Source organism: Sus scrofa, chromosome 13 (genome assembly GCF_054392235.1).
Source record: "Sus scrofa isolate SSC_HxYL_T2T_F1_AM1 chromosome 13, Sscrofa_HxYL_maternal_Yorkshire_Landrace_v2.0, whole genome shotgun sequence".
In the NCBI taxonomy this organism is placed as follows: Eukaryota; Metazoa; Chordata; class Mammalia; order Artiodactyla; family Suidae; genus Sus; species Sus scrofa.
This window is the reverse complement of record NC_139395.1, coordinates 97701430-97709931: the sequence shown is the minus strand read 5'-3', so window position 1 is coordinate 97709931 and position 8502 is coordinate 97701430. Positions and strand designations below refer to the sequence as shown.

The 8502-nt window shown below is 42.7% G+C and overlaps 1 protein-coding gene across 26 annotated transcripts in view; it reads left to right on the top strand.

Moving 5' to 3' along the window:
* The first annotated feature begins 357 nt into the window (after nucleotides 1-357).
* TFDP2 (transcription factor Dp-2) overlaps nucleotides 358-8502 on the top strand; it is a 189478-nt gene continuing 181333 nt past the window's right edge. For 13 of the 26 annotated variants that reach the window (XM_084989887.1, XM_084989908.1, XM_021069563.2 and 10 more), the window contains exon 1: nucleotides 358-476. The gene's annotated coding sequence lies outside the window, so the exon portion shown is untranslated. Of the gene's footprint in view, nucleotides 735-8502 lie in introns of all 26 variants that reach the window. The other 13 variants (XR_014824055.1, XM_084989909.1, XM_084989897.1 and 10 more) reach the window with 2 other exon arrangements.

The window sequence follows — 8502 nt, the reverse complement described above, 5'->3', positions numbered from 1 at the left end:
TAGGGTTTTCCTGCTTTAGGCTGAGGGGATGGGGGAGGATGAAAAAGTCAAGATTCCCACCATGGCCAGGGGAGACAGGGGAGGGTGTTTCTATATATTTTAGGCCTCAGGCCTGTAGCCTGCCCTGGAGGGGGCCGGGGAGCCGTGTGGTGGGACCGCTGCGGGGGGCCCACCAGGAACCTCCAGTGAGCTACCCAAGGCCGGTGCAGAGTGCAAGAGACCCCGCTTCCCCACCTGGCGGCCCCCTCCTCTCTTTGGGAAGCCTGGGGGCGGGGTTTGTTTACTCCTTGCACGCACCGCCGGCTTGGCCAATGCGTGGGGAGAGGCGCCTTACGTCACTCATGCCGAAGGCCAATCGGCGCTCACCGTGCTGCTCCGCCGCCAAAGCTCGCGCGGGGGAAGCGGGGCAGTGGCGGGGCCGGGAAAGGGCGGACGAAGCCGCCAGCGCTCTCTGCTGCAGCCGCCGGAGCTGCTCGGTAAGCGGGGCGCGCCCTGACCCTTCCTCTTTGGGCAGGCTCGAGGTCGCGCGCGCGCGCGGTCGGCGTCCCGGGGCCTCGAACTCCAGGGCCTCCACTGGGCAGGCCGCGGATCGCCCACCCTGCCCCGAGTGTAAATCCACCGGGACCTGGCCGCCGCCAAGCGCCGGCGCCACTGGAGCGGCGGCGCCCGAAGACGCGCCCCAGGCTCGAAGAAGAGCCCTGCGTGGCCGCCTTGTCCTCTGCAACCTAGCGGCGGTAAGGTCCAGGGCGAGGGCGCGGGCTCCGTGCCGAGGGCCTCTGGATTCGGCCCGCCGAGTTCCCGGGCAGGTTTCCCTCCATGAGCCTCCGGCCCCCTTGCAACCTCGGGTCCCATCTGTTTATTCCCACGCGTTCTTCCAGGCCTCGCCGAGTAACCCTTAAGGGTCTGGGGAAGAGTCGGAAACTCGAGACTCCCCTACTACCCCACTCCCCCGTACAAATTGGAGTGAGCCACCGTGCCTGAGTCACGCCTCGTGGAAGAGAGGAAAGGCTGCTTTCTCCTCTCTCGGCATCTTCAGGGGAGAAGGATGGCGTTAAGTCTAGGTTTCCGACTTTTCCTCCTTTCATGACCCATAGGCCTCCATCTCTCTCTATCAGGTGTATTTCAGAGTGCCAAAGCCTTTTGCGATTGGAAGAACCTCATCGCCCCCATAAGGGAACTTTTCTCTAAAGTAGAGGATCACTTTTGGGGCCCAGGCTCCTTTGAGAAATTCCAGAGAGCCAAGGTCTCCTCCCCTCTCCACCTTCCAGAAAAGTATAAAGGTTTTTGTAGGATCTTGTAGAGAGACTATGCAGCCAAGTGGGTGAGCTCTCAGCCTCTGCTACCAGCTGGTATTACCTTGCGTGTGGTCTCTTTCTTCATCTGTAAAAGAGTATCCACCTATTCGGGTTGTTGCCGGGAGTAAATGGACTAATAGGTGGAACCCTTTGGAACAAAGCTCATCTCCTATTAAGTGCTCTGCCCTGAATGAGTTAGGCCTTTAATTGACCACCGTGAATGGTGGTTTGTAAAAGGTCCCTCTATTGATGTTTCTCTTTTTTCTGCTGAAACAGTTAACAGGCTCATCATCCCTTTCTGTATTCACTGCTGAAGCTCCTTTTGAGCCTTTGAATACTTTGAATGCTTTTCTCTTCCTCATTCTATCTCTGAGGATTCAGACTCCCTTCCCACTTCTTTACTCTCTTTTTAGTAAGGCATTCCCTCCCTTCTCCGTTCTCCCCCAAATCTTTGTCTTGTGTTTTTTCATTTGACTTCTATAGCCTCATTCCGCCCCCCCGCCCCCCCACCGGGCCACTTTTCTTTTCTCTTATTGGCTTGTAATCATCTTCACCTAGTTGACATAGTTGAGGTTATTCATCTGTCCTCTGTACAAAATTACATAGAATTTAGTTGATTTGATCTTGCATGTTGCTTTTCCATTTCATTGGTTAGCCTATAATTTAGCTAAGCTTTATCACTATCCTGTTACTGTAATAAATCTTTCATGGCAGTGTCCATTCTCAAGTAGCACCCGGAGAAAAATCAAATGCCTAGACCCCGGATTCTGTCACACTTGTGTGCTGGCTCTCAATGCATTTGTTATTTATTAGAACATCTTGTGCCTGGAACTAGAGTCTAGTCTCATGGCAGACATGGTGTCTGTAGCACTGTTCTGGCAGTACAGTTGCAGTTTCAGCAATATGGCGCTTATATTTAATAAATGCCCAAGGCTTATTAAACTCTTATTTTTGAGTTCTCTTTATTTCTAATTGTTTAATTAAGAGGAGAAAACAATTTTCAAGTGTGTAATACCGTACATTACCATTTTGTGGTCATGTACCTTTCCATCCAACTCTTGGAACTCTGTCCTCCAACTGGCACCTTTACGTTTTTCCCTTGCAGCCAAAATCTTGACTGAGCTATGTCCTCTCAATGCAGCTTGAAATTGGATGTACAAATATGTTTCTCCTTTATGGGAAGGCATTTGCTGATGCAAATTATTCACTAAAACATACCCTAAGGATTCAGAGATGGCTTTTTTGTAATTAGGAATCGAAATGTGAATATACATTTGCTTTGTTGTTTTTTTTTTTTTAGCGTGATAGATTGGCTTTGTTTTCTTGCTGTTGTTGTTTTATACAAAATGCATGAGTTAGTTATATTTACATTGACTTTACCATTTTTAAAACCCGTTTAGATATATGAAAGTTTTTAGAACATGGTGGGGAAACAGAGTGAGCTAAAATTAAATTCAAGGCAAAGGGAGTTCCCGTCGTGGCTTAGCGGTAGTAAACTCGACTAGTATCCATGAGGACATGGGTTCCACCCCTGGCCTTGCTCAGAATCCGGCATTGCTGTGAGCTGTGGTATAGTTCGAAGACGCACTCAGATTCAGTGTTGCTGTGGTGTAAGCCGGCAGCTGAAGCTCTGATTTGACCTCCTAACCTGGGAACCTCCATATGCTGTGGGTGGGGCCCTAAAAAGACAAAAAGTAAAAAAATTAAAAAAAAAAACATTCATAGCAAATTTAGTAAAATAGAACCTAGTGCTCTGACTTCTGGTCCATTGTTTCTTAGTTTGTCAAACTTAACAGTTAACCAGGAGTAAAAGATGAAAAGGGAGAATTTAAGATGAAGTCTTGAAAGCAAAGGGGGGACTTTCTAATTTGGGCGTTAAATATTAGATATTGAGTAGTACATTATCACCTTATTTTATCTTTAAGCTTAGGTATGTTTCTTTTAAGGTTTAAATAAATAATAAGACATTATTACTTATAGTCACAACTTACTTATGGGCAGTTTACATTGTCATTTGGCAAACTTCATTTCACTTTTTTGTGAACTCGCCATCCTTCTTCTTTTTTGCTGCACTCATAGAATGTGGAAGTTCCTGGCCCAGCGATTGAGCGAACCTGAGCCACACAGCAACTCAAGTCGCTGCAGTGACAAAACTGGATCCTTAACCCACTGCACCACAAGAGAACGCCCCAATTTTTTTTTTTTTTTAAGTAGACAGACCTTTTTGAATTTAAAAAATTTGTATTGATTTATTTTTATTTTTTGGCCACTGGCGTGCAGCAGCTTGATGGGGGGTTTCAGTTCTGAGACCAAGGATTGAACTCTGGGCCTCAGTGGTAAAAGTACCGGATCCTAACTACTAGACCACCAGAGAACTCCCTTGCCATCCTATTTTAAACTCTTACTGCAGCATGTATCTTAATATATGTTAGAGGAGACTAGAAAGCATAGAGTTCAGGGTTTTTAGATCATAAAATTTTAAGTTGTAATCAGTTCTAAAGATTATTAAATATACTCACCTTTTCTACTTAAATCCTTTCCATTTTAACCTGAGATATATGATTTTAGGGGTAGGAAGGACATGAATACATTTAAAGTAGATTTGTGAACCCTTGGAAATTTTATAAAAAAATATATGCATTTGTGTATTTTTCTGAAGCAAAGATATTTGGACAACTCTAATTTTTGTACAATTATTTCTTTTACTGAACTGGAAGTTACATCTTTACTGGTTCCAGTTCTGTCTCTTCTATATGTGGGTTTTCAAATATCTGGAGATACCTCCTATATTCTGATTCTTCAATTCTCTAGTCAGAAAATATTTTCGGTCTTTAATCTCCTCTAATGATTTTATTGTTTTGATCTGTACCTCCTCATAATACCTATGGCTCATTTGTGGATTTGTGTCATTTCCTCCATATTCTTCTTAAAAGTGTGGTACCCATAATTAGATGTTAACCAGCAGAGAAGACCATGTTACCACTCTGATTTTAAAGCATGTACTTGAAGATTAAGAGTGGACTTGTTTCTTTGGCAACCGCATCACACTGTTAATTCATGCTAATGACCTGTCTAAAAAAGACAGACTCAGGGGCCAGCCTGCTTGGGTTTAAATCCTAGCTCCACAGTTAATCAGCAGGATGGCCTTGAGTAAATTATGTAAACGTTTTGGGGCCTCAGTCTTCTCATCTGTAAAAAGGGTTTGTAACAGTACCCATCTCATAGGGTTGTTCTAAGGAATAAATGAGTGCATATATGTTAAACACTTAGAATGGTCCCTGGCATTTGAGTGCTATGTACTTTAACCATTATTGATTTTTTTTTTCTTTTTTTTCTTTCTTTTTTTTTTTTTTGGCTATTTCTTGGGCCGCTCCCTCGGCATATGGAGGTTCCCAGGCTAGGGGTCAAATCGGAGCTGTAGTCTGCACCAGAGCCACAGCAACGTGGGATCAGAGCTTCGTCTGCAACTTATACCACAGCTTACGGCAACGCCGGATCGTTAACCCACTGAGCAAGGGCAGGGACCGAACCCGAAACCTTATGGTTCCTAGTCAGATTCGTTAACCACTGCGCCACGCCGGGAACTCCCCCATTATTGATTTTTTAGTCAACTGAAATTCTTGAGTTGTTTTGTCCATGCTCCCAGTTCTTTAATAGATTATTTTTTTTTGGTAGGATTTTACATTTTATCCGAATTAAATTTTGCTTTGTCAGATTGGTTCCAGTATGTTGACTCTGAAGGAAAAAAAAATCTTCAATAAAGAAGCTTTTTGGTTTATGCATAGATTTGATAAACTATAAGTTTGATAATGTTGACATAGCCCTCATGTAAATATTATTAAAATGTTGACTAGGGAGGCCTAAGAGCAGAGCTCTTGCCCTTCTAGAGACCTCTTAATATTGATTTAAAAAAAACTTGTTGGGGAGTTCCTGTTGTGGCTCTGGTAATGAACCCCACTAATATCCATGAGAATGCAGGTTTGATCCCTGGCCTCACTCGCTGGGTGAGTTAAGGATTGGGTGTTGCCATGAGCCCAATCTGTAGTGTAGGTGTAGGTCGCAGACACAACTGGGATCCTGCATTGCTGTGGCTGTAGTGTAGGTAGGTGACGACAGCTCCGATTAGACCCTTAGCCTGGGAACTTCCATTTGCTGTGGGTATAGCCCTGAAAAGACAAAAAAACAAACAAACAAAACAAAACAGAATTTGTTGGAGTTCCCAGGTGGTGCAGCAGGGTTTGGGGATCTGGTGTTGTCACTGCTGTGACTCAGGTTGCTGCTGAGGGCCTGGCCCTGGAATTTCCACATACTGTAGATGCTGCCAGGAAAAAAAAATCTTTTTAATTCTTTGGTTGTATGTGTTCAGCCAATTAAAAATCCAGCTAATTTGTCATTATCTACCTCAGATATTTCCAGGTTTTCACAAGGGATATATAAGGAACTGTAATGATTGCCTTCTTTTAGGAGGTTTTAACCCAGATAATTTTATATACTTCATTTAAAAAGATCCTGTCTGTTCAGTAAATGTCAGGAGAAGAGCATTAATCTGTCATTATGTGTCCTTAATGAAACTGTACTCGTTTCCAACAGCAGTATGTTGGTTACTACCTTTTCTGTGTTCATAAACTTCTCTCAGTAATGACTCTAAAATCTTGTTCAGAATTACATTTAACTTCACTGATCAGGATCCCCTTTCTCCAGCAGCTGCATGAACATTTATCTGGAGTTACATACCTTGTTAAAGATTTCCTTAGAGCAGTTAGGAACTCTCTTTAATCTTCTCATCCATATTAGCTTTGGTTTCCATTAATTCATGTTTAAATTTATTAAATGCCTATTTTGCACACGATAACAATGCTTGTTTAACCCCATCTGATCTGAAAAGAATTTTTTGGAAGAGATACTTGAAGGAAGAAGGTAATCCTTGTCCATTTTTCTCCATTCTTGTGTAGTCTGGACCTCCATTCCTTCTTTACTCTGCAAAAACAACTTCCTGTTAACCTTTCTTCTTCCGGATCTTTTTCTGTCTCCAGTCCTTTAGCACTGTAGCTAGAGTCATCTTTGTTTTTAAAGTGCGTATACCTCGGAGTTCCTGTTGTGGCTCATCGGAAATGAATCTGACTAGTATTCATGAGGACGCAGGTTTGATCCCTGGTCTTACTCAGTGGGTTAAGGCTCTGGCGATGCTGTGAGCTGTGGCGTGGGTTGCAGACATGGCTCGGATCTGGCATTGCCGTGGCTGTGGCATAGGCCAGTGGCTACAGCTCTGATTCGACCCCTTAGCCTGGGAACTTCCATATGACATGGGTGTGGCCCTAAAAAAAGGATAAAAATAAATAAATAAAGTACATATATCTCTAAAGTCTTTACTTCCCTGATAGAAAAATCTAAGATGATCTAATTAGATTTTTAGTTTCAAGTACTTTTCAACTCTCTTATTCTGTTTTCTATTTACTATCCTTCTAGATTCAAGACCCTTTCCCCTTTTTCACCTTCTTTATTCTTAGAGATGATATGAACCATCAGCCAGGCAGTAGGCATGGAGAGATAGTGGTTCCCCACAAGCTGGTCCATGTGTGTCCCTCGGGTTGTCAGCTGTTACAGGCACTGTGTGAGGCACTGAATTGACAAAGGAGCATGACATAGCCTCAGGCTTTGAAGAATTCTAAGTGCAGGGAAAGATAGACCAGAGGAAACTGTTTGGAGAAAACTTTTTTTTTAATACTCAAAAGCATAATAGGTTTATGTAACGGATTCCATTTTACTTTGAAAAGAGCCAAGTATGTTGTTATGAAAGAATGAGTTTGTTAAAGTGACCAATTCCATTCTGTTTAAGTTAAATCAAATTGTAAAATCATAAACCCATGAATGTAGAAGAACAGTCTATATTTCAAAACTGCCAAAATAAACTATTTAATCAAAACTGGAAGTACTAACGTGTTTTTTACATGCCACTTGAGAGTGAACAATTGCAAAATCAGCCTACCAAGTTTTTCTTCACAGCATCCTTGAAATTGTGGTGATGAGATAAAACTACCTGTGAAAGAGAAGCTTTATGCTATTCAGAGGAGTAGGGGGAGAGGGAGAGAAGGAAAGGGGATGAGGCAGGAGAGGAGAGGATGATCAACAGTCGCTATTAGAACTAGGATGAAATATACAATGTGACAGGTAGAATTAAACACCTCTGTATGTTATACAAGAAAGCTGTTAAGAGAGTGAAACCTAAGAGCTCTCATGGCAAGAAGAACAATTTTTTCTCTTTAATTTTGTATCTATATGAGATGATGGATGTTCACTAGGCTTATAATGATATTCCCTTCCTGAGGTATGTAGATAAATCATTATGTTGACCACCTTAAACTTATATAGTGCTCTTTGACAACTAGGCCTCAATAAAACCGGAAGAAAGGAAAGAACATATACAGCTATGGGAGTTCCTGTCCTGGCTCAGCAGTAACAAAACCGACTAGGATCCCTGAGGACATGGGTTCAATCCCTGGCCTCACTCAGTGGGTTAAGGATTTGGCATTGCTGTGAGCTGTGGTGTAGGTTGCAGACAAGGCTTAGATCCCAAGTTGCTGTGGCTGTGGCAAGGCAAGCTGCTGCAGCTCTGATTTGACCCCTAGCCTGAATGTGGCCCTAAAAATACAAAAAAAAAAAAAAAAAAAGGAACATACATAATTAACAAACAGTGAATAAAATGATTTCTGGACTAATGAAAGTGTGGAAAAACTGTTACATAAATGATTCTGCACTAATTGATACATTTTTAGTTATAAAGTTCTTTACAAGTACATTTTGTGAGCATGATGATGATGTATTTTTAAGCTGAACAGACCCATGTTCAAAGATAAGACTATTACTTGTATAGGCATTCTAAGACGTATACACTGAAAATGTGTGTCGAAAGTGCCATCATTATATATGAAAAGCAGTAGGATACTTATTGATGTTAACATTTTGCCTACATACAATTTTGCCATTAAGTTCATACTGTTCAGGGAGTTCCTGTCATGGCTGAACAGTTAATGAATCTGACTAGCATCCATGAGGACGAAGGTTCGATCCCTGGTCTTGCTCAGTGGGTTAAGGATCCAGCATTGCTTGTGAGCCATGGTGTAGGTCTCCGACATGGCTTGGATCCTGCGTTGCTGTAGTTGTGACATGGGCTGGCAGCTGTAGCTCCAGTTAGACCTCTGGCCTGGGA